General features: G+C 47.0%; 1 protein-coding gene across 1 annotated transcript in view; it reads right to left on the bottom strand.

Moving 5' to 3' along the window:
* IGBP1 (immunoglobulin binding protein 1) overlaps window positions 1–24,189 on the bottom strand; it is a 106,581-nt gene that overhangs the window by 11,724 nt on the left and 70,668 nt on the right. The gene's annotated exons all lie outside the window — the stretch shown is intronic.

Consider the following 24,189-nt stretch of genomic DNA (forward strand, 5'->3'; position numbering starts at 1 on the left):
TCGGACTTGGTGGCGTTTAGTTGGAGAAAGTTATTTTTCATCCATTCCGCTATAGATTTCATTCCTTCGCAAAAGATGGCTAAGAGAAATATAGGATAGCTCCAATTGATACACAATGAGAAGGCAGACACACAGCTTAGCTTGAAGAAGTTTGAAGAGTCTGGTAGATTACATCGGGTGCAATTGCATCCAATTCTTAACAGAACACATTCAAAATGCTGCCTGCATCATGTATTAGGACTACTATGACCAGGGCCCATATTACTAGAGAAACAAATTCTGCAACGACTCCCCAAATCACGTTTTTTCTTGCTGCTCCTAAACACCTGTTACAGATTCCTCAAGTGTGCTAGCAAATAGGGTGGTAAAGCATTTTGAAATCAATGACTGCCTCAATGAAAATCAATCTTAGTAGGGCCAAAAAAATTGAACACTGAACAGTGTTCTGCTGCCCTTTGGTTCGGTCAAGATAAATGAACACAACATTTGAGGTGGGAGAAAGTCGGAAGTATTCACAATTGAACGATATATCTGCAAAATGTTCCCTCCGTAGGAGTTTAGCAGTCATGGGGTTAGTTTCAGTCATGTCAGTCAATCCCTTAAATAGAGCATGAGTGCGTAACACTCCCAGATTCTTGACTATCTGCAATAGAAAGGACGGCACGGGTGATGGACAGTTGGGTGGGTGGGGAAGTAGGCCAGAAATCTGTCTTGGGGAACCCATCAATGATTAACAAATATTATTTTGTTACTATTCAGTTTAAAAACAATTGCACAAAAATCTATTGCTGGATGCCTACCATGCAATCTCAGAGCTGCCCAATGGAGTTGGTGGAAAGCTGGTCAGAAAAAACAGCTGTACATCATCTGCATATACGAGGTTTGCAAACTCAAATTAGCAGATCACGCCACCAAGAGACTTGATTTAGTTATTGCACTGGATTGGGAACAGAGCTGACAGACAGTGAAGTGTTGATGGAGCAGTAGGGAGGTAGAGATAGTGATTGAATTCTGTTTGTAAGGAAGGGGGCAAACCAATCTGAAGCCTGCCCAGCAATCACAGTGGCTTCAAGGTGGACCAACAGGATGCCTTGTTCAGCCATGTAGAATGTTACTTCTAAAACAAGAAGCATAATTAATCCACACAGTTGCTCATCCTGCCAAGAATGCAGATGATCCAGATTAGCTATTGGTACAGATTTTATTCTATATCTTGGGTTGAACCCTTCTTGACCCTAATCTTGAGGATTCAAATCATCAAGATGATTGGCTAGCCAAACTGCTAAGTGTATATTATGACGTTAGGGACAGTGGGGAGTTGTGTAATAAGGCTAATTGTTTTTCAGCTAGAAAGAATTCCAGTACAATTGTTTCAATATGGGAGTTCAAAATTACCTTAGGGAGAACGCAGACAACACATGAGTTAATCAACATAGAAAGAGAGCATAATAATGCTTATTTTCAATATCCTGTCAAACCAAGAGTTTCTCGAGTTTATAATTGCAGCCAGACAATCAGGATCACCTACAAACCCTGCACCGCCAAAGATCTTTAAAGAAATCCTTTGTTCACCATGTGCAGGGGAGGTAGCCAGATGCTTACTCAAGTCCCAGTTGAGCTGAAAGCTTTCTACATTTGACCTCTGCTCAACAAGAAAACCCTTGACCCATCAGACCCAGCCAACTACAGACCCATACCAAATAAACCATTCTTATGAAGAAGTTTTGTGAAAGCAGTATTCATTCAACTCTCTAACTTCACAGAACATAAGGACTTAATGTCGGACCAACAGTCCGGCTCCAAACCAGGCAGAGGCACAGACTCTGTTGCTTCCGGATTTATCAACTGCATCGGACATCGTCCACACTACCACACTCCACTACAAAGACTTCACAATCTCAGAGTTCATGACACTGCTCTAAAATTGATTACTTTTTGCCTCACAAAGTGTAGTCTACCTACCACCTTTCACATCACTTCCTCACTCAACCTCACCTGTTACAACTTTGTAGAGGACACCCAAATAATGTTAAAACTGGATAGCCTCAAAAACAGCTACAATTCAAAACATGAAGGCTGCTTTCACATCACAAACATGTGGGTGATGAATAATCATCTGAAGCTCAATACCGTGACAGAGATTATGACCTGCAGACAATCACAAAATACCAGCCTACACCCATATGGCGTACAGAACTTGAGGTCCCTCCAACAAAAGGAAGCGAAGTTAAAAACCTTGGGGTAACCACAAATTCAGACCTATCCTTGATACCCTAATGCTAACACCACAGAGTGCCTTCTACAAAATCAAAACACTAGGTTTCATATTCCCATACCTTGCATACCAAATGTAAGCCATCTTCACACTCATAATAACCAAACTTAACAATGACAACAGACTATACCTTGCCTTACGAACATTCATCATACGCTAAATACAACTTATCCAAAATGCTGCTGCAAGTCTTCTTCTCTGCCTTCACCCAAGAAAACGCAGGACTCCAGCCCTGCAATCGCTCCACTGGCAAGTAATAGCCAAAAGGCCAATGTACAAGGCCCGGTGCAATGTGCATGAGCCTCCCAAGGAAAAAGGACCATTAGACCTACAAGTTAATTGAAAGCAATAGAGAAAAAGAGAACATTGCGTTGCAGGATTGCACCAGTTATCAACATACCACCTTACTATAAGAAGTCTGTAGAAGGCACAGAATTCTCAGTAAAAGCCACTAAACTCTGGAACTCACTAAGAGTCAGAATTATAAGCACCCAGGAACATGCACACTGCCTAAGACAGTTGAAAACATGGCTATTTCCTAGATAACAGCATCACTTCACATCCCAGCAACAAAGCCCAAAAAGGCAGTTGCATTCTCGGCTTACAATCCACAGATTTGCAACAACTAAGCAAGCAAACTGATTTCGATATGCATGTAGGCTAAGAAGGGCTTACTTATGATTTGGCAGGGCATTATATAGTTATGTATTTGCAAATCAAACAGGTTTGGCCCAAAACAATACTAAGAGCATTATACGCATTGGTCAGCAGCAAATTGTAACATATCTATTACATTCAAATAACACAAATCTGCTATGAGAATTGTCTATCACCAGTCCTGCACAATCAAAACAAAAGGTCTCTCTAAATGAACAGGCACAGAATAACTGAAGCGATCTGTCACACACTGCTGGACAATTCAGAGGACCATCACTGAAGAGCTCAAATATCCATACACTGCGACAGCCTCGCTACACCGTACAATGACAGTCAGATATGGGATAATGATAACTACCTTGCTGATAGTCATGAAAACTCATCCCACATAGGATCAAAATAAAGAACACATCCTTCTAACCACACACCCTACATTTTGCAGTGAGCTACCCTTGTAGACTAGAGCTTCAGCACCCCACATAGGACTAGTAAGCGCTACATAAATGCTGTAATACAATACATATGAAATTTCAAGAAAATTTGCTTTTCTTTCACTAGTTAAATTCTTTAAACCAAACAGGTGTCCTCATTGTAACATTTATAGTAACAAGAGACTACATTAACTTGCACTCAAATATGTAACTGATTTGAGGATAAATGGATACTGTAATGGACGCATACTGCCTTTTGAATGGACTTTTAAATTGTTTCTTGATGGCTGGGCAGGCTCAAGACTCAATGTCAGTGATCAGCAAAGTTTCATGTTGGACTTCAGAGCAGACAGCAAGGTCTGCATTCCATATGCAAAGGGCAGTAAGGCAAGCAGCTCCTCTCTATAGAACCCCCTCTACCCTCAGTTATTGCAGTTCAAATTTTTGTCAGTTTTCAGGCTCTGCTAAGCTTCATGTGCTATAACCTGTGCTCATGGATTTAACAAACTTAATCTTGCTCTTCGATCTCCACATCATGATCTGCTTGCATACCTTGCGCTCGCAGTGCCAGAAGCCTCTGCATTCAGCCTCAGTCTCTGTACTTTAAGTAAATTAGCTTCGGTAATGCTCTTTCTGGGAGATCCTCCACCGAACCGCAGATTCTTCACCTTTTGATTACTCCTCCAGGTGTCAGACTGGATCCTGAAAACCTTCAGCAGTACCTCTGCTTACTGGCAGGTGGCACAAATGGCTACATTCTGACGCATAGGGCCACGCATAGGGCCATGTCTGACCTGAGGTGGTGGAGTGAGCTAAAGAATGGTGACAGATTAGACTGGGGGTGAGTGTTTGATTTGCTCAAACGCTCCGTCCATCAACCCCTTTGGTATCGCTACATTCGGACGCCTCAAGATGTGATGTGTGGCAAGGCCTCTATAGGTGCCACCCATGCGAGCGGACATCAGTTACTTTCTTGACGCTGCTGCACACCCGAGTGCGGAGCTAATCCTTAATTGGGACTCTTATAAGTAAAGTATGACCCTTATAAGTAGTTCACGTAACAGGCATTTGCAACCGTAAGTGGGGAATCTGCGGTTAGATAGAGTCTCTTCCAGAAAGAGCCTCATCAAAAAGTAACTGGTTCTTCTGATAGAGACTTCTAACCGAGGATTCCTCACCTTCTGAATAGATACTCAAGCAATACCTACTAGGTGGTGGGTCCATGAACAGGATCAGACCGAAAATTCCTAAAGGACCAAGCAGGCAAAGCTCCCTTCTAAGCAGACCTGGCTGTCCAGACACTAATGGTTTGTGAATGTATGGAGGGACGTCCACGTCGCTGCCTGTGGCTGACGTCCAGAACTTGCACCTCATGAGGCAACCCAGTGGTACCAGCCTTGGCTCTGGAAGAGCGAGCAGTCAAGCCTTTAGGAGGCTGCTATTTGGTCAGTACATAGCAGATCATAAAAGCAGGGCAAAATTCTAGTCCTTTGTACACTCTTTTGCTCAAGTGAACCCAATAAAGAGTTGTTTGTCCACCTGGTGGGCTCTGGTACATTCAATAGAGATCCTGAGTGCTCTTTCCAGCTCCAACTGGTGAAGCCTTTCCTTCTCCTTAGAGGTTTCGAGGTGCAGCAAACAAAAGTGAAGAGTGAAGTCCTGACCAACATGAAACAGAGTCACTACCTTCAGATGGAGGATGCTTAAGTCCATAGAAGCAGATTGTCAGGGGTAGACGGTGCTGTAAGGCAGACTGACAGAGAGCCTATGTACTTTGCTCAGCCGCAGTGTCAAAGTTAAGTAAGGAGCCAAAGAGAACTACTGCAGAGAGGCTCGAACGATACAAACACATGGGGAAAATGAGGACTAAATTTAAGTCCCACTGGGGCAAAACAAACAGAAGGAAACATATGTTTTAACCCTTTGAAAAAAATGCATTGCAATATGTTATTTAGATTTTATTTATTGTACTTGGCGCACACAAATTATGTTATGTAGCCTTAACTTTATATGTACTGTGTGCTACTTTTATGGATGCTTGCTGCCTCCGAATAAAGTTTTTGAATTGATTGATTTCATCACAATATGTGATTCAAATAATGACAGCAGATAAGGCAGCCATAAAAAGGCCGAAAGAGCTGACAAATAATTCTAACAGTGCCCGAAGCAAGGCCTTGCTGGGCAAGGGACAACAAAAACAATATACCTTCGGACAATATATTGTGGAATGGGTCAATCTGCTTTACAGCACACAAGGCCACAAACTTAGCCCAAAGGCAGGTGTATACTGATTTGGTGGAGACTCTTTGCTGCCAGGAGGGCAGCCACAACTTCAAAGTGGAAGGCCGTCAAACAATCAAGCAGGGTTCTGTAAAGCACGCTACTCAACCCTTGGTTTCTCAAGGTACGAGGGGGAGCGTAGCTTCGTTGGGGTCGTTCGAAGAGCCAGGTCTTGCGGTCTTTCCTGAATTGGTCAAGTGTCAGGTTTCGCCTGAGGTGGAGAGGGAGCTCGTTCCATGTCTTGGCTGCAAGGTAAGAGCAGGACCTTCTACCCGCTCGGTTCCTGTAGAAGCGTGGGAAGGTGGCTAGGGAGAGGTCGGCCGATCGTAGGTTTCTCTTGGGTGCGTGGAAGGAGAGGTGGTTGTTGAAGCATTTAGGTCTGATGTTGTGGAGGGCCTTGTATGCGTGCGTGAACAGCTTGAAAGTTATCCTTCTTTCGACAGGGAGCCAGTGGAGGTCGGAGGTGTTTGGTGATGTGGTTGTGCCTTGGGATGTTGAGGATTAGTCTGGCTGAGGCGTTCTGGAGTTTGCGGATGAGTTTCTTGGCGATTCCTGCGTAGTCCAATCTGCTAGTGATCAGGGCGTGAGTGACCATATTCCTTGAGTCGGCGGGTATAGATTTGAATGTTTTACGTAGTATGCAGAGGGTGTTGAAGCATGGGGAGGAGACGGCATTGATCCAGCGATTCATTGTTAGCGATGAGTCCAGTATGATGCAGAGGTTGTGTGCATGGTCTGTCAGGGTGTGTGGGTTCTGAGGGTGGGGGGGGCACCAGGTGTCGTCCCATGCTGATGCGGTGGTGCTGAGGACTTCCGTTTTCGTTGAGTTTCAGGCAGCTGTTCTTCATCCAGGTTGAAACGGCTTTCATCCCTTCTTGGAATTGTGCTTGGTGATGTCCGTTTCCGGGGAGAGGATGAGTTGGGTATCATCGGCGTAGGAGACTATGTTGAGCCCATGGTTTCTGGCGATAGTTGCGACGGGGCCATGTAGATGTTGAAGAGGGTGGGGCTGAGAGAGGATCCTTGGGGTACTCAGCATCTGGTCTCTGTTGGTTCCGAGAGGAAAGGCGTATCCAGTCTAGGATCTTTCCTTGGATGCCGGCGTCGTGGAGTCTGGTGGCTAGTCTGCAGTGGGAGACTGTTGAAGGCTGCTGAAAGGTCCAGGAGGATGAGGGCTGCCGCTTGGCGTTGGTCGAGGAGTGCGCAGAGGTCTGTGGTGGTGAGGAGGTTGGTCCTGGTGCTGCGATTGTTGCGGACTCCGGATTGGGAGGCGTCTAGGATGTTGTAGGCTTCGATGAAGTGTGCTAGCTGGTTGTTGATGGCCTTCTCGTTGACCTTGGCTGAGAAGGGAAGCAGCGGGATGGGCCTGAAGTTCTTGAGGTCCGTTGGGTCTGCAGAGGGTTTCTTCAGGAGGGGGTTGACATCAGCATGCTTCCAGTTTCTGGGGAAAGTGACGGTCTCGAGGGAGCAGTTGATTGTCTGACGTAACTCTGGTGCGATTGCTGTGGAGGCCTGTGGAAGCCTGTGAAAGATGTGAGGCGGGCTTGGGTCTGAAGGTGCTGCAGAGTGTATGCGGTTCATGGTCTTTATGGTGTCTTCTGTCGTGAGTGGAGTCCAAACAAAAAAGGTCTGTTAGGTGGCATCGCTTGAGGTGGGGGTTAGGGGTGGTGTAAGGATTAGTTACTTACCTGTAATCCTAGTTCTCTTCCAGGGGTATCCTCATCAAAGTCATAAGCATTAGAATATTCCCGCCTATGCGCGGGACCCCGGAAACACTATATTATATGTGCCCCACATATAAATACACATATATATATAAATAATATATATATATAAAAAACAAGCAATAGCAGCAAAATCACATTAGAGCTGAAATATGCTGTGAAGAATTTCCACCATACATGAATAATAAGCATTAGAAACAGGAGAAAACACCACCAAAGTTTGTTTAGGAATTGTTTTAATGCTCAGAAAGCAGCAGAAATTCTCAGAACTCACTGGAAGCATAGGAAGCTCCCAGGCTGCATTGCAAACACACAGTCTAACCAGACTGAAAAGCTAACCTGTAGCTAACTAACAAAAAACTGACACTGTGCCTTTAAGGCACTCATGACCCCCTGAATCCCATCATGCCTCAGGAGTGGCAGTTAGGTCAGTTCTTTTCGGAGACTGAAAACCAAACCCAATAACACTTAGGTCAACAATATCTCCTTATGAACGAGTATCCTTTGCCCGGGGAGGCGGGAGGGTTGCTTATGACTTTGATGAGGATACCCCTGGAAGAGAACTAGGATTACAGGTAAGTAACTAATCCTTCTCTTCCAGGGGATCCTCATCAATAGTCATAAGCATTAGAATAGAATAGTGAGCCTCTCCTCATCTCTGCGGGCAAAGGAAAGATAAGACAGAAATCTCATCAATAAGCTTGAGTAGACAAAACAGACTATCCAAACAGATTCCTCAAGGAGGCTTGCCCTACTTGAGTGTCAGTCCTGGAATCAGAGTCGAGGCAGTAATGCCTCGTAAAAGTATGCACTGATTTCCAGGTCGCGGCCTTGCATATTTCTGACATGGGAACGTCATGCAAGAAAGCCACTGTAGCCGCCTTCCCTCTAGTGGAATGCGCTTTCGGAGACATCAACAAAGGTTTCCCTGCTAGTTGATAGGCCAACTTAATGCAAGAGACAATCCACCTGGAAATGGACCTCTTTGCCGCTGGAAAGCCAGTTCTCATTGCACCATAGTTCACAAACAGTTGGTCCGTTTTCCTAATCCCTTTAGTCTTTTCCAAATAAAACTTCAGCACTCTTTTAAGATCCAAGGAGTGAAGTGACCGCTCAGCCGGGGTCGTCGGATTAGGAAAAAAGGAAGGGAGGGAAATAGACTGATTTATATGAAAATCAGAGATGACCTTAGGCAAGAAAGAAGGGTGAGCCCGTAGAACTACCCTGTTGTGGTGGAATACCGTATACGGTTCCTTTGCACAGAGCGCCTGTATCTCACTGACCCTGCGTGCAGAGGTAATTGCCACCAAAAAGGCTGCCTTCCAAGAGAGATGTTGTAAGGAAGCCTTGTGGATGGGCTCGAAAGGTGGAGACATTAACCGAGATAGAACCAGGTTTAATTCCCACGGAGGAGAAGGATTGCGCACAGGGGGGATACACTTTCTTCAAACCCTGAAGGAAATCCTTGACCACCGGAACTTGAAAGAAAGACACCTGGTCAGGGGACTTCCTATAGGCCACAATAGCTGACAAATGTACTCTAATGGAAGCGTACTTCAAACCAGCTGTTGCGAGGGAAAGGAGGTATGGTAAGATGACGTCCTCCTGCCCTTTAATAGGATCCAAATGATGATCCCTACACCACAAGTAAAACCTTTTCCACTTGAAGGCATAGGATGCCCTCGTGGACGGCCTCTTAGCCTCCCTCAAAATGCTCATGCAGTCTGGAGGCAGGTTCAAATGTCCGTATTGCAGGACCTCAGGAGCCATGCTGTTAGGTTCAATGATGGGAGGTTGGGATGCATTATCCTCCCGTTCATTTTGCTCAACAGGTCTGGTCTGCAAGGGAGTCGTTTGTGTGGACACACAGACAGATGTAGAAGGTCCGGATACCACCACTGCCGAGGCCAGTCTGGAGCAATCAGGATCATCTCCATGTTCGTCCTGAGGAGCTTGGACACCACTCTCGGGATGAGAGCCAGGGGAGGAAACGCGTATGCGAACATCCCTGCCCAATCCAACAGAAGAGCGTTCCCCAGCGTCCCTGGTCTGTGGAACCTGGACGCGAAGGCGTGGCACTTGGTGTTTGTCGTCTGCAAACAAGTCTATGGACGGACGTCCCCAGCAACGAAAAAGCTCTTCTACTACTTCGTCGTTTAGCACCCAGTCTGGCTGATCTTCGAAGTGCCTGCTGAGTGCGTCTGCTTTGACGTTCAACTCGCCCGGAAGATGCACCGCCAGCACTGAGACCTCGAGCGAGGAGCCAATGCCATATTGTCTGAGCCTCTCGAGCCAGTGGGCGAGATTTTGTGCCTCCTTGTTTGTTCAGATAGAACATGGTTGTCGTATTGTCCATCTGAACCAGGACTGAGTTGGATGTGATCGCTGGCAGGAAAGCTTTGAGAGCCAGGAATACCGCTCTGAGTTCCAGCATGTTGATGTGGTATGTCTGCTCCTGCGCAGACCACCGGCCTTGAATCTGAAGCGGACCCATGTGTGCTCCCCAGCCGTGCAGGGAGGCATCTGTCACTATAGATAGGGACGGAATGGGTTGATGAAACGGCACTCCCACCATCACATTGTGTCTCCGAGTCCACCATCTGACGGACTCTTGTCGCCTGGGAAAGATGGATATGGTCCTCCCAACGACCTGTTGCCTGGTCCCATTGATCCTCCAGGGCCTGTTGCAGAGGACGCATTCTCAGCCTGGCGTGTGGGATGAGAAAAATGCAGGACGCCATGGAACCCAGCAGAGACGCCACCTGTCGTGCTGTTGGAGGACGAGACTCCAGCAGAATCCCGCACTTCAGGTTCATGGAAGAAAGTCTCTCCACCGAAGGAAACGCTCTTCCCACGCTTGTGTCCAGAACGGAGCCTAGGTAGTGGATGGATTGGTAGGCCGCAGGACTGACTTCTCCAGGTTCACATGGAGGCCGAGCCTGTGAAGCTGTTGCAGGCACAGATGCAGATCTTGTGTTACCCGTACCGGGGATGGACCCTTCAGGAGCCAGTCGTCCAGATATGGGTAAACGAAGAGACCCTTCTTGTGAAGAAAAGCCACCACCACCGCCATGCATTTGGTGAAGACTCGTGGTGCGGACTTGAGACCGAAGGGTAACACCTTGTACTGGTAGTGTTTGTGCCCCACGACAAACCTCAGGTACTTTCGATGTTGCTGCGCAATCGAGATGTGAAAGTACGCATCTTGTAGATCCACCGAACACATCCAATCTCCGGTTTGTAGATGAGGACATATTTGGTGAAGAGCCAACATGCGGAACTTTTCCTTGACGATAACCTTGTTTAGGAGTCGTAGGTCGAGTATGGGTCTGAACTTGTCCTCCTGATCTTTTTTGGGGACAAGGAAATATCTGGAGTAAACTCCTTTGCCTCTTAGAGCGCGAGGAACTTCTTCTATCGCTCTTTTCTGCAGGAGGATCGTCACCTCACGTCGGAGCAAGCTCAGTTGGTGAGGGCAAGAGCTCTTCGGAGGGATGCTCTTTGGAAGAGCACGGAAACGTATCCTGTAACCATTTCGCAGTATATTCAGCACCCACTGATCTCTTGTGATGCGGACCCACTCTTCCAGGTGTTGTGATGCACTTCCTCCCACTGGAGTGGGCAACGGTGTCAGAGGAAGCCACTGTTCAGGCCTTTCCTCCTCTCGGGGCGCTGGAGGACTGCTGGTGGCCCCCCCTGCCCCTGCTGGGCTTACCACGAAACTGGGGTTTTCCCTGACTTTTGTTCTGCGACCACTGAGGGGTTTGAACCCTCTGCTGGGCCCCTCTCCCCTTGTTGGACTTGAAGCGGCGCTTGAACTCCTTCTCCAAGCCCACCGCTTTCACCGTGTCCAGCTCAGTCTTCATTCGGGTCATCTCTTCGTCCGCGTGTTCCCCGAAGAGGGCGGAACCCGAAAAGGGGAGATTCAGAATCCGATGCTGGGCATCCGGCTTCAGCCCTGTAAGGCGCAACCAGGCCGATCTTCTGGCACAAACTCCATGGGAATAGGAATGAGCCGAAAGCACCGCCCCATCCGCGGCCGTGCCGATCATCTGGTTAGCCACCAGACACCCCTCCGTAACAGTTTCCTCAAAGTCCTGCTGGTCTTCTTTCGGCAGCTTGGCTTTGAATCTCTCCATCGAGTCCCATAAGGCTCTGTCATACCGACCCAGGAGCGCAGCTGCACTGGCGACTTTAAGAGTGGAAGCAGCAGAGTTGCAAACCTTCCGACCCCAGGAGTCTTGGGTCTTGCTGTCCTTATCTGGCGGGACTGAAGATGAACCAGCAACCGCATGTGTCTTTCTCGCCGCTGCCACGATGACAGAGTCCGCCGGAGGGTCAGACTTCACAAACACCGGGTCAGAAGCCGCCGGTTTGTACTTCTTTGTAATGCGTGCTGGCACTGCTCTGATCGTCGCCGGGGTTAGGAAAACTTCCTTGACAGGGTCCATAATCCCCGGAACCAAGGGCAGCAGAGGTCTGGAGATGGCCTTTTTGTGCAAGGTTTCGAAAATGACCGTCGTCGTCACTTGAGGGACAGACATTTCGATGTTCAGTTTAAGCGCACCTCTCTGCAGAACGTCCAGGTACGTGCCAATATCATCCACAGGGGAGGACCTGGACATTGGACTGTCCGTCAAAGTCGGAGAGTAGTCCCTCTTTGACGATCTGGTAGATGAAGTGGAAGAGGTAGACGGGGTACGTCTACGTCGATGGTGAGAACTGCGTCCCCGCTCCCTCGACTTCCTGGAACGCTCCTCCCGTCTAGGAGAGCGAGACCTGACCCGATCCCATGGACGATGGCCTCTTCTAGGGGATCGGGACCCCCTGGGGGATCTGGTCGGCAACCGCACAGGAGATCTGCCCCGGGGAGGGACAGAGGTCTTCCGACCATCCAGTCTAGGATCCTTTGCAGGCGATCTAGATCTTCCCCGACCATCCCGTCTAACTTCCCTTGTAGGCGAGCGGGACCTCCTTGGCGCTTTGGTGGGTAGATTCACAGGCGTTGAGCGCCTGGGAGGGCTACGCTTGTCCATCTCCTCCACCAGGTCCTGGAGAGCTGACCTGTGGCGTGGGCTGGCATATTCCTGCATACGCCTGGTAGGCCCATCGTCTCTCCAATGGTCCAAGGACCTGTACCATCTCGGCGACAGCCTGATGCGCCCTGCAGAAGAGTCTGGACGACGTTCAGGAGTCCTGTGCACAGGGCTTCTGGATCTTGAATGCGCAGAAGAGGAGCCCGAGGACCGATAAGATGAATGGTGAGAAGCAGATTGTCACCATGATCGTATCCGAGTGCCTCGACGTCGAGCGCTCCCTTCTCGCAGCCGACCGCTTCCGAGGAGTTGGGGGATCAAACAATCTCGACCTCGAATGTCCTTGAGAATGTTCGTAGTCTCGACGTCGAGCGGCGATGAGCAACCGCCGACGGAGCCTTCTGCCTCGACGTCGAACGGTGGTGTCCGGTCGTCGACGGGGACCTCAGCCTCGACGTCTAACGACGATGTCCTGACGCCGACGGAGGCTTCTCTCTTGACGCCGAACGGTCTCGCCCTGTCGTCGACGGAGCTTTTAGCCTCGACGCCGAACGGCGATGGTCAGTCGCCGACGTAGAGCCATGCCTTGACGTCGGATGCCTGTGTGACGACGGCGGAGGGGTATTGGGCACCCTCGACGCCGAGCGCTGCCGCTGCACCGACGGAGACCGCGTCCTCGACGCCGATCGACGAGCACCTGTCGACGGCGGAGGAGTCACCCTTCTCGACGCCGATCGTCGCCTGGTTGACGACGGCGAGGTGACGTCCCTCGACGCCGATCGTCGCCTGGTTGACGACGGCGGAGGGGTAATGGATCTCGACGCCAACCGTCGCCCGGTTGACAGCGGCGGAGTAGCCTTCCTCGACGCCGATCGCCGCCCGGTTGACGACGGCGGAGGCGATTTCGAAGATGGCGCCGGTGCCTTCGATGTCGTCGACGTACCTGGCCTTCCTCTCGACGGCGGGCCCGCCGTCGACGGCAGCTTCCCAGAGGAAAGTCCCTCTTGTGGATCTTTTCTCAGCGCCGAGCCAGACGCTGAGGTAGAAGGGTGTGAAGACTTCTTCTTTGAAGACGAATGGGCCTTCTTAGAGCCCTTCTTCACTGGAGATCTCCCTCTCGAAGCTCTGTGGGCCAGGCCATAAATCCGAATTCTCTCCCTGTCCTTGAGAGTCCTTCCTGACAGGTTCTCACAATGTGGACAGGTGTCTGGATCATGGTCATCAGGCAGGCAAACGATACAGACCTCGTGGCTGTCTGTCTTGGCCTTCTTGCTGTTACAAGAAGGACATTTATCAAATAGAGAAGGCATTTTCGAAGTAAAATGCCCTCCAAACTGCTCAAAAAAAGCAGTATCTTACTTGACCAGGTGGAAGACGTCGAAGTAAGAGTAAAAGTTGTCAAAAAGAAGCAATTTTTCTGCAAAAACTCAGAAAATTAGTGGAGCTGTGAAACCAGGGTCCTTCACTGAAGGAGCCGGAAAGAACAACTGACCTAACTGCCACTCCTGAGGCATGATGGGATTCAGGGGGTCATGAGTGCCTTAAAGGCACAGTGTCAGTTTTTGTTAGTTAGCTACAGGTTAGCTTTTCAGTCTGGTTAGACTGTGTGTTTGCAATGCAGCCTGGGAGCTTCCTATGCTTCCAGTGAGTTCTGAGAATTTCTGCTGCTTTCGGAGCATTAAAACAATTCCTAAACAAACTTTGGTGTTGTTTTCTCCTGTTTCTAATGCTTATTATTCATGTATGGTGGAAATTCTTCACAGCATATTTCAGCTCTAATGTGATTTGGCTGCTATTGCTTGTTTTTTATATATATATTATTTATATATATATATGTGTATTTATATGTGGGGCACATATAATATAGTGTTTCCGGGGTCCCGCACATAGGCGGGAATATTCTAATGCTTATGACTATTGATGAGGATCCCCTGGAAGAGAAGGTCTTGGTCCTCGAAGTTATTGTAGGTGCTCAAGCTCCAAGCAAGGAGGTGTAAACTTCCAGATAGTCTGGAACACTCAACAAAAATATGAAAAACACACCAATATGTACGAAGGAATATGCTACTTACCAGTATGCATCTGTTCTTGGCATGTAGGGCTGCTGACATTCATATCTGTGCATAGATCGCGGCCTAGTGTTGGGTCCGGATGATTGCACTTTGTTGTCCTGGAAGAGTCTTCGAAGTATCGCGAGGTAGGTGACTCCTCCCCTGGACTACAATGCGCATGGGCATCTTCTCCATCCTCAGATTGTTATACGCCATTGTGGCAGAGATGGAGGTAGTAAAGTAAGAGACGGCCATGCCAGAGATAATGCTGCAGCTGTGACAGGCACCGGGTAGGAGGGCGGGCGATATGAATGTCAGCAGCCCTACATGCCAAGAAGAGATGCATACTGGTGAGTAGCATATTCCGTTCGAGGCATGTGGGCTGCTGAATTCATATCTGTGCATAGACTATAGCAGTATCTCCTCTAGCGGTGGCTACCTGTGCCAGCTGCAGCCGTTTGAAAAAGAGTTTTGAGGACAGCCTGGCCTACAGCAGCTTGCTGTTTTGCTTGCACATCTACACAGTAGTGTTTTGTGAAAGTGTGTATGGTCAAAGGATAGCAGATGCTATCCTTGTAGACATCCAGATACTTGAAGGTCAGATTAAGGCCACATGCAGCACTTTATTCAAGAAACGCCTTGACGAAACTAATAAAGCCAATAAGGATTATAAAGACAACATCTTAACTAGTAAAATGGATAAATTTAAAAAAGATTTAGAACGATTCTCTCTGGAAAAAGTTTATCCATACACTAGTGACAATTATGTAGCTCCAAGCTTTAACAGCAAAGGGAGAAACTATGGGTCCAATTATTCATCCTCTGGTTCTGACTCAAACTCCAGTGATTCTGAGGCATCCAGTCGTACTGGAACCTATCCCAAAGGGGGTGGACAACAACCACGACCATATAAAAGAGGTGGACGTCAGAGAGGTGGCATGTTTAACCAACATCCAGGCAATTATCAAAATCCAGGCCCTTGGTGGCCACCAGGTCCATGGGGTTTTCAACCACCACCACCATTTGCACAACAACCCAATCCATATCAGTATCCTCAGTTTTTTCCTGACCAGCCTTTTTTAGGACGTGGCCGTGGACAAAACCGAGGCAGAAGAAAAGGACCACAGACTGTCCATTGGGAGGCCGACCAGACGTTCCCCAATACCCGGAGCAGGAAAGCAGCTCAACAGAGCAACAGCACAGAGACAAACGAGATTTGATAGTCAACCTGAGTTCTCGTGCCCTGACAACTGTCGAACAGACAGTCCTGGGAAAGGGCTTAGGCTTTGTTCCTACTAATCAAGGAGATCCATTTTTGATGAGAACCGAACTCGAAAAGTTTTTTCGGAAAGTGCGCCTTCATTTCTTTTTTAAAGATAGAACGGAGGACTCTGAATCTGGAGACGTTATACCTACTAATACAGGATTACGTCCGGTATCCACCTTCACTCCTTTGAGTCACCAGGTTCCATCTCATGTTACCACCTTTGAACAGGCAGTCAGACATGATATTGCATTATTGCAGGATGCCGATCGGCGAATTTCACAACTTCTCCAAATCAGAACAACAGGCCCTCAAAAGTCTCTCGCAAGATCCGTCTATTATCATAAAACCTGCGGATAAAGGGGGAGCCACTGTAATCATGGATTTGGCTCAATACCGACAGGAATGCCTGAGACAATTGGACAACGATAAATTTTATCAACGTCTGACTGAAGATTCCACCCCACATCTACTCATTGAGATTAAAACTCTGATAGATGAAGGTAACATTGAAGGGTGGATTACACCACAGGAAGCCAGATTCCTGGTGACAGAGAAACCCATCACCCCTGGTTTCTACTGTCTACCTAAGATCCACAAAGCCACTAGACCACCACCAGGACGTCCCATAATTTCAGGGATTGGTTCCCTTTTGGAACCTCTTTCCACTTTTGTGGACTTTTTTCTTAGACCCCTAGTCAAGAAAATGCCGACCTATCTAGAGGATACAGAGGATGTTCTGAGACTTTTACCAACTGTAGAATACAATGTAGAGACTGACTTGTTAGTCAGTTTTGATGTGGAATCGCTCTACACCTGTATACCTCAACAAGACACACTAGACACAATTAGAAGTCTGTTGTCGGCGGAAGATCTTGACAGTATCACCCCGGTCAATTTCATCTTGTCCTGTGCAGAATTGGCCATGAAGAGAAATTTCTTCAAATTTGAAGAACTGTTCCTCCAAATCTCCGGGACCTCCATGGGGAGTGTCTTTGCTCCGAGCCTTGCCAACCTCTACGTACATCAGTTCGAACAAAATCATATCCTCAACCATAGCAACCCATTCTTTGATCATCTGGTGCTATGGAAGAGGTATATAGATGATATTCTTGTAGTATGGCGAGGCTCTGTGACAGAAGTTCAGCTATTCCATCTATGGCTGAACGAACGCAATGAACATCTAAACTTCACGTTAGAATACAGTCACGAAAGACTCTCCTTTCTGGACTTATCTATTTTTCCAGAAGCTGGTGGCCTTCAAATTGAGCTTTACACAAAACCTATGGCGAGAAACTCACTTTTACTCTTCAATAGCCATCACCCACGTTCCTTAAGGGAGAACCTTACGGTAGGCCAATTCCTCCGAGTTAGGAGGAATTGTTCATCAAGAATTTTGTTTGACAAGCATGCCACTGTATTAGCTACCCAACTTCAAGAACGTCAGTATCCAACACATCTTGTAAAAAGAGCATGGAAACGTGCATCTAATAATAATCGTGAGTCATTGATTGAAAGACGTCCATCAAAACCACCAATGGAGCGACTCACATTTGTTAGCACATTCAATGCATTGTCAACCAATGTTCAGAAAACAGTTCGCAAGCATTGGGGGATTCTTAACACCACTAATGCCAACATTCCCCCCCCTTTGTTTGCATTCAAAAGGGCACCAAGTTTGCGAGACACCCTTGTCCATACTAGACCTCGGACACATAATACTGACAGTTCGACAACCTTATGGGGTCTTCCACCGGTCTCTGGCCACCATCCATGTGGCTCATGTAGTGTGTGCCCTCAAACAACCAAAACCAATACAGTTGATATAGGGACGGGTAGGACGTGGGTCCTCAAGAAACATACAAATTGCAACACCGACAACGTCATCTACATGATTACCTGCCCCTGCTCTTTGAGATACATCGGCTACACTACTAGAAAAATTAAACAGAATTGGGGAACACAAAAGTACCATCACATGCCGCAAACAAGCTACCAAACTCACGAATCATTTCTTGGATCTCAAACATTCAGCTGATGACATGAAATGGGTGATTTTGGAGCAGCCTTACATCCCTCCCCACATTAGCGATGTGTCGAAATTTTTATTTAGAAAGGAACAGAAGTGGATTTTCCTTTTTAAAAGCCATATCCAGGGACTCAACGATGAAATACCCTGGACATCATTATGAATTACCAACATATCCATTGATGTCTAGCAACTTGATTAGATGATTTCAATGATGAAATACCCTGGACATCATTATGAATTACCAACATGTCCATTGATGTCTAGCAATCTGACTAGGTGATTCAGAGATTCTCATCTTATAGAGTGTGGTATCCCTCATACTCACTGCTTCTATTGAGACAAGCATTCCCCCTTTTAGTGCCCATTGTACACTGCGCTGCACTAAACTATAATTTATATGTTACCCTGGTAATGCAAATATATAGGCCTTTTTTACTCTGAATACAGCGCGATGACGCCCTGGGAAAATTCCCCCATCCATTGGTCATGATCGTATAATAAACGCCACACCTGTATTAGTGTAGGCACATTCAATACTCTTGCATCTATATTGCCTCTTCATTATGTAACACACGCCTCATTGGACTGCCAATAACGTTACAGCATGAGGGCAGTTTCAATGCTTGTATGCAGCGCCCTACTGGCAACTCACACTACACAGGCGCGCTTCGCTAATATCAAATCGTAATAAGATCTGGCGCGTTCCGCACCTTAAACGCTACCCACATACCGCGCATGTGCAGACGATGCGGTGCGTGTGTAGAGCAGTCAGGGATTAATATTCCTGGCGCAGGCGGAGTTATGACAACACTAGCCCCGAAGTAATGAGCCTGCGCACACCGTATTTGCACGCGAAAACCCGGCACGCACGCGCAGAAGATATAGTATTTCCAGGCGGCGCGAGCGTTTTTGAACACAGAACGCTACATTTATATCGCGCATGCGCACAGGGTATAGCATTTTCAGGCGGCGCGACCGTATTTTAACATTAAATGCCTCGCAGCAACGCTTCTCAACAGCTGCAGCTAATTAACCAATTTAGTTGGGTATAAAAGGACATGTGCGCTTCTGGGCCATTTACCTCCACTCCCACTCGGACGTAGGTGTTGAGGTACCGACGGAGAGGTAGGATACTCCATACTCTTGCCCCTAGTCTTTGACTGAGAGTCTGTAAATTGATACTGACTGATTTGGCATCTTTTTGTCATCTTATTGCCATGCTCACAAGCCAAACCTTCTATATAGTTTATTGAGTTCTGGCTTTTTCTTTTGACTTCCCTGCAGAGTTTATGTCATATGTTCATTAGAGGTTGAGTCTCCTTCTTTTACAACTAGATTTTGTTAGTAGAGTATTGGAAATAGGGGACCATATGGACTCTAGTACCTTTGATATTCCTCTGAGGTGCTTATTTTATTTCCATTCTAACAGAGCGGGCCTTCTTCCCGAGTTGGTGCCGGGTGAGGTGAGGCTTACTCCCACAGAACGCTGGGTGAGTTTATATGTTTCTGAATGTTTGTGATTTATACACATCATACCAGGTAGTATTTTATGACTACTGCTTGACGAGGGGACTTTCTCCTCTGTTTTGTTTGTGTGCCTGTTTTTATCTGTTGTATCCTAGATACCATTATACACTTCTGATAGAGTTGTACACTCTTTCTTGTGTTTTAGGAAAGACCGCACGATTGGATTGCCACTAGTATACATCTGGGCTCAGAGTAACTGGTAGGATTTATCCATTATAAGTGTACAAGTCCATCACTTTTGCAATTTGTTTACCATTTGCAGTCGCAGTATTCACTAGGTCCTGAAGAAAGCTAGGACCAATTGTCCATCTAGCTGAAACATGTCGACCCCACCACACCATGCCCTGATATAGTTATTATTTAAAACTATTGGGCTTTGTTGTTTTAATCTTGACCCTAGCACCATACCTAATAAACTTATTTTTGGTTCTTCGAGTCAATTTTACATTCACTTTCACTTTTCATTTTGCACTGCACTCCATTAGCATCACCAGTGAAGCACTGTGGTTTAAGATTATATCTACAGAATCCATCTTTGCATCAACATTGGATGCCTTGATCAAGATCTGGATTCATGATACATCTCCCACGTGACGATACTCCACCAAATGGGTGGGCTGATGGGAATTTTTTCTAGCCCAGTGCTATCACTTTAGTGTTATTAATGGATTCTAGGCTCTAGGCTCAACATGGTACACAAACATTGATTTGGGACCAGGCTACTTTCTTGTTGTACTGCTAGCTGTTATAGGGGCCTAAGTTGTCCTGGTCGTTAAAGATGCCCTTATTGACCCTCCCACTGTATTTTTTCTTGGTCCATGTGGCTGCCTTACAGAGGTCTTCAAGAGGAATATTTCCTAGGAAAGCCATGGATGCCCCCATTTTCCTTGTAGAGTGTGCTCTTGGGGGGCGGTTAAAGTGCGTTTTGCCTTTTGATAACATATTTGAATGCATTTAACTATCCATCTGGCTATTCCTGACTTTGAAATAGGATTTCCTTTGTGTTGTGGTGCAAAAGCAACAAATAGTTGTTTTGTTTTCCTAAATGATTTAGTCCTGTCCACATAATAAAGTAGAGCTCTTTTTACATCAAATGTGTGTAGGGCTCTTTCAGCTTTCAGAAAACCGGCAGTTCTATTGATTGATATGGAAATTGGATACAACCGTAGGCATGAACTTAGGGTTGGTTCTAAGAACCACCCTGTTGGCATGTACCTGCATGAAAGGTTCTTGAATTGTTAGTGCTTGTAATTCGCTCACTCTTCTGAGTGAGGTAATGGCAACCAAGAATGCAACCTTCCACGTTAAGAATTGTAGTTCGCATGAGTGTAAAGGTTTGAAAGAGGAGGGCCCATAAGTCTGGTCAGTACTATATTTAGATTCCAGAATGGGGAAGGGGGGGTGTCTTGGAGGGATCACCCTCTTCAAACCCTCCATGAAGGCTTTGATTGCTAGTACCCTAAACAGTGAAAGGTGTTGCCTGTTTTGAAGGTATGCTGCTATAGCAGCGAGGTGTTGTTGTATAGAAGAGTATGCAAAGTTAAATCTTTGTAGATGCAGCAGATAACAATGTTTTGTATGGAAGCGTCTAAAGGGTTGATTTGGTTATTGTTGCAGTAAATAACAAATCTGTTCCATTTAGCTGCATAGCACGCTTATGTGGTTGGTCGTCTTGCCTCCCTAATGATGTTCATGCAATCTGGGGGCAAGTTAAGGTATCCAAACTCTAAGACCTCAGGAGCCAGATCGCTAGGTTCTTCTGATTTGGATCTGGGTGTGTGATTTCTCCATGGTTTTGAGTTAGAAGATGGGGTGCAAGGCACAGTCTTTGATGAGGAACTACTGAAAGTTCTAGGAATGTGGTGTACCATGGTTGTCTCGCCCATGTGGGAGCAACTAGGATCAGCGTGAGTGAGTGTTGCCGCAGTTTGCGTGCCACCAGCGGGATTAGCGGTGCTGGGGGAAAAGAGTACGCAAATCTGCCTGACCAGTTCATCCACATCACATTTCCCTGTGACAACGGATGTGGGAATTTGGCGGCAAAGTACTGGCATTTGGAGTTTTCTTTTGTGGCAAACAGGTCTATTTCTGGGTAACCCCACTCTTTGAAGAATGGCTGGAGAACTTGGGGGTGAATCTCCCATTCGTGTAGTTGTTGGCTGTGCCTCCTGAGCAGGTCGGCAATTTGATTGTCCTTCCCTGGGAGGTGTTCTGCTAGGAGAAAAAAGTTTTTGGGAATCGCCAACTTCCATATGCTTTGTGCCAGATGAGACAGCTGTGGAGAGTGAGTTTCTCCCTGCTTCTGGATATAGTACATTGCGGTCATGTTGTCCGTTCGGATCAACACCGTCTTGCTGTTCAAGTATTTCTGAAAAGCTTTCAGGGCTAGGAATATTGCTAGCAATTCTAGTTGGTCGATATGCATCATTTTCTGTTTGGTCGTCCAGAGCCCTTGTACTGTGTATTGAAGGAGATGGGCTCCCCAGACGGTCAGTGATGCGTCCGCTGTTAGTACTAGTTGTGGAACCGGCTCTTGGAACAGTCGCCCCTTGGAAAGGTTTTGTGGGTTCCACCACTGCAGAGAGTTGAGAGCACGACTGTCTACCAACACTAGGTCTTTTAGTCGTCCTTGAGCCTGGTTCCACTGTCGTGCTAGGCATTCTTGTAATGGGCGCATTCGAAGTCTGGCATGGTGAACAATGAATATGCAGGAGGCCATCATGCCTGAGCTGCATAAAGACTCGAGCTGGCAGGGAGTGTTGTGGCAGGAATTTGCGAATGAGTATCTGCATACTGGCTATCCTTGCTGAATTTGGATATGCCTTTGCCACGGAGGTGTTTATAGTGGCTCCCAGGTATTGCTGTGCGTGGGATGGTTGCAGATGCGATTTTGTGTAGTTCATTGAAAAGCCTAGGCTGCGTAGCAACTGAAGTGTTTGAGACGTGTGTGCTGCTCACTTTTGGTATGATTTTGCTTGTATTAGCCAATCGTCCAGATAAGGGTACACATGGATGTGTGGTCTTCTGAGATGCGCTGCCACTGTCGCTAAGCATTTTGTAAACACTCTTGGAGCCGTGGTAAACCCGAAGGGCAAAACCTTGAATTGGTAGTGGTGACCTTCTATTGTGAACCGGAGGTATTTTCTGTGGGCTGGATGGATGGGTATGTGAAAATACGCATCTTTGAGGTCCAGTGTTGCTAGGAAATCTCCTTGTAGCAAGGGGAGCACTTGTTGTAGTGTGCTCATATGGAAGTGCTCAGATAGTATATATTGGTTTAGGGGTCTGAGGTCCAATATTAGTCTGACGGAATCGTCCTTCTTTGGAATAAGGAAGTATAGGGAGAATACTCCTGTCCCTTGTTGGTGGAAAGGGACTTGCTCTATGGCCCCCTTTTCCAGCATGCATTTAACCTCTTGTTGTAGCAGGGTGATGTGTTCCGTGGACATAGGACGATGTCTGGGTGGTATGTTTGGTGGTGTATTAGTCAGTTCTAGGCAATAACCAGACTGGATAATTTATCTCACCCACCTGTCCGTGGTAATTGCGTGCCAGGCAGGTAGGAACTGTTGGAGTCTGCCTCCGACCAGTGTTAAGTGGTCTGGAGGTAGCGTAATGAAGTCACTGTTTTGTGGCAGTGGAGGCTCTGGTGTTATTGCCTCCACGTCCTCTTCCCTTATTATGGTTACCTCTGTAACCTCCTCTGGTTATGTTCTTGTTGAAGGAACCTTGTGTGTTACTTTTGTATGAGGCAGATGTTTGCGAGGTATTTCCTCGTGTAGTTGCTCTGTATGAGGAGCATCGAAAGGAGCCCCTATGTTGCAGAAATTGCAATGCACCCATTGATTTAGCGGTTTGTGTCTTTTTTCATTTTATCCAAAATGGTGTCGACAGCAGGGCCAAATAGAAAGTCCTGATTGACAGGTTGGTTAAGAATGGTGGAATGCACCTCATTCTTAAAACCGGAAATACACAGCCATGCAGGTCTGCGTAGTAAGACACTAGTGTTCATTGACCTAGCTGCGGTGTCTGCTGCGTCAAGCGCACATTTGATGGAGGCGTTTGATATGAATTTTCCCTCCTGTAGGAGATCATCAGCTTGTGCTTTAAAAGGCTCAGGTAGGTGTTGCATTAGGCTTTCGAGCTGATCATAGTGCGCCCTGTCGTAACGAGCCAGTAGGGCTTGTGAATTAGCAATCCTCCATGAGTTGGAGGCTTGTGCTGCTACCCTTTTGCCTGATGCCTCCAGTATTTTTGACTGTCAGGGGGAGGTGCTTCCCCTGTTGTCTGGGAGTTGGCTCTTTTACGTGCGTTAGCCACTACCAGTGAGTCTAGTGGCAACTCCCCTTTGATGTAAGTAGGGTCTGTAGGAGCTGCCCTATACTTTTTTCTATTCTGGGATTGATTACCCGTGCCCTGGCTGTATCCTTAATATGTCAGGTGCATGTTTTAGTACTCCCTTTAACATGGGAAGTGTTCTGAAACTTTTCTGCAGTAGGGAATGTGTCAAATAAGAAGTCTTCCTCCACAGGGTCATTATGCATGTCCACATTGTGGAATTGTGCTGCCCTGTCTATGAGTTGATTAAAGACTATGGTGTCATCAGTAGGTGACGGCTTAGTAGGATAAGTGGGTACATCAGGGATGGGATGGGTGTTGTAAGGGTCTGTTGGCTCATCCCAAGGTTCCTCTTGTGGTTCAGGATCCTGTGGGAAATCATTTAGAGGCTGTGGTTCATCCCCTGTGTTCCCCTCATTGTCCCCGTGGTGAGAAGGAGAGTAAGGAGCAAAAGCTGTAGTAGGCATGATAGGTTGAAAAGGGATGAAGGGTCTAGAGGGAGAAGTCCCAAAGTCCTTTTTCTTCAATGGAATAGGGGAATGAGGTTCAAAGTCCAAAGGCATCTTTTTCCTGT

This window comes from Lissotriton vulgaris, chromosome 4_1, assembly GCF_964263255.1.
Source record: "Lissotriton vulgaris chromosome 4_1, aLisVul1.2, whole genome shotgun sequence".
NCBI lineage: Eukaryota > Metazoa > Chordata > Amphibia > Caudata > Salamandridae > Lissotriton > Lissotriton vulgaris.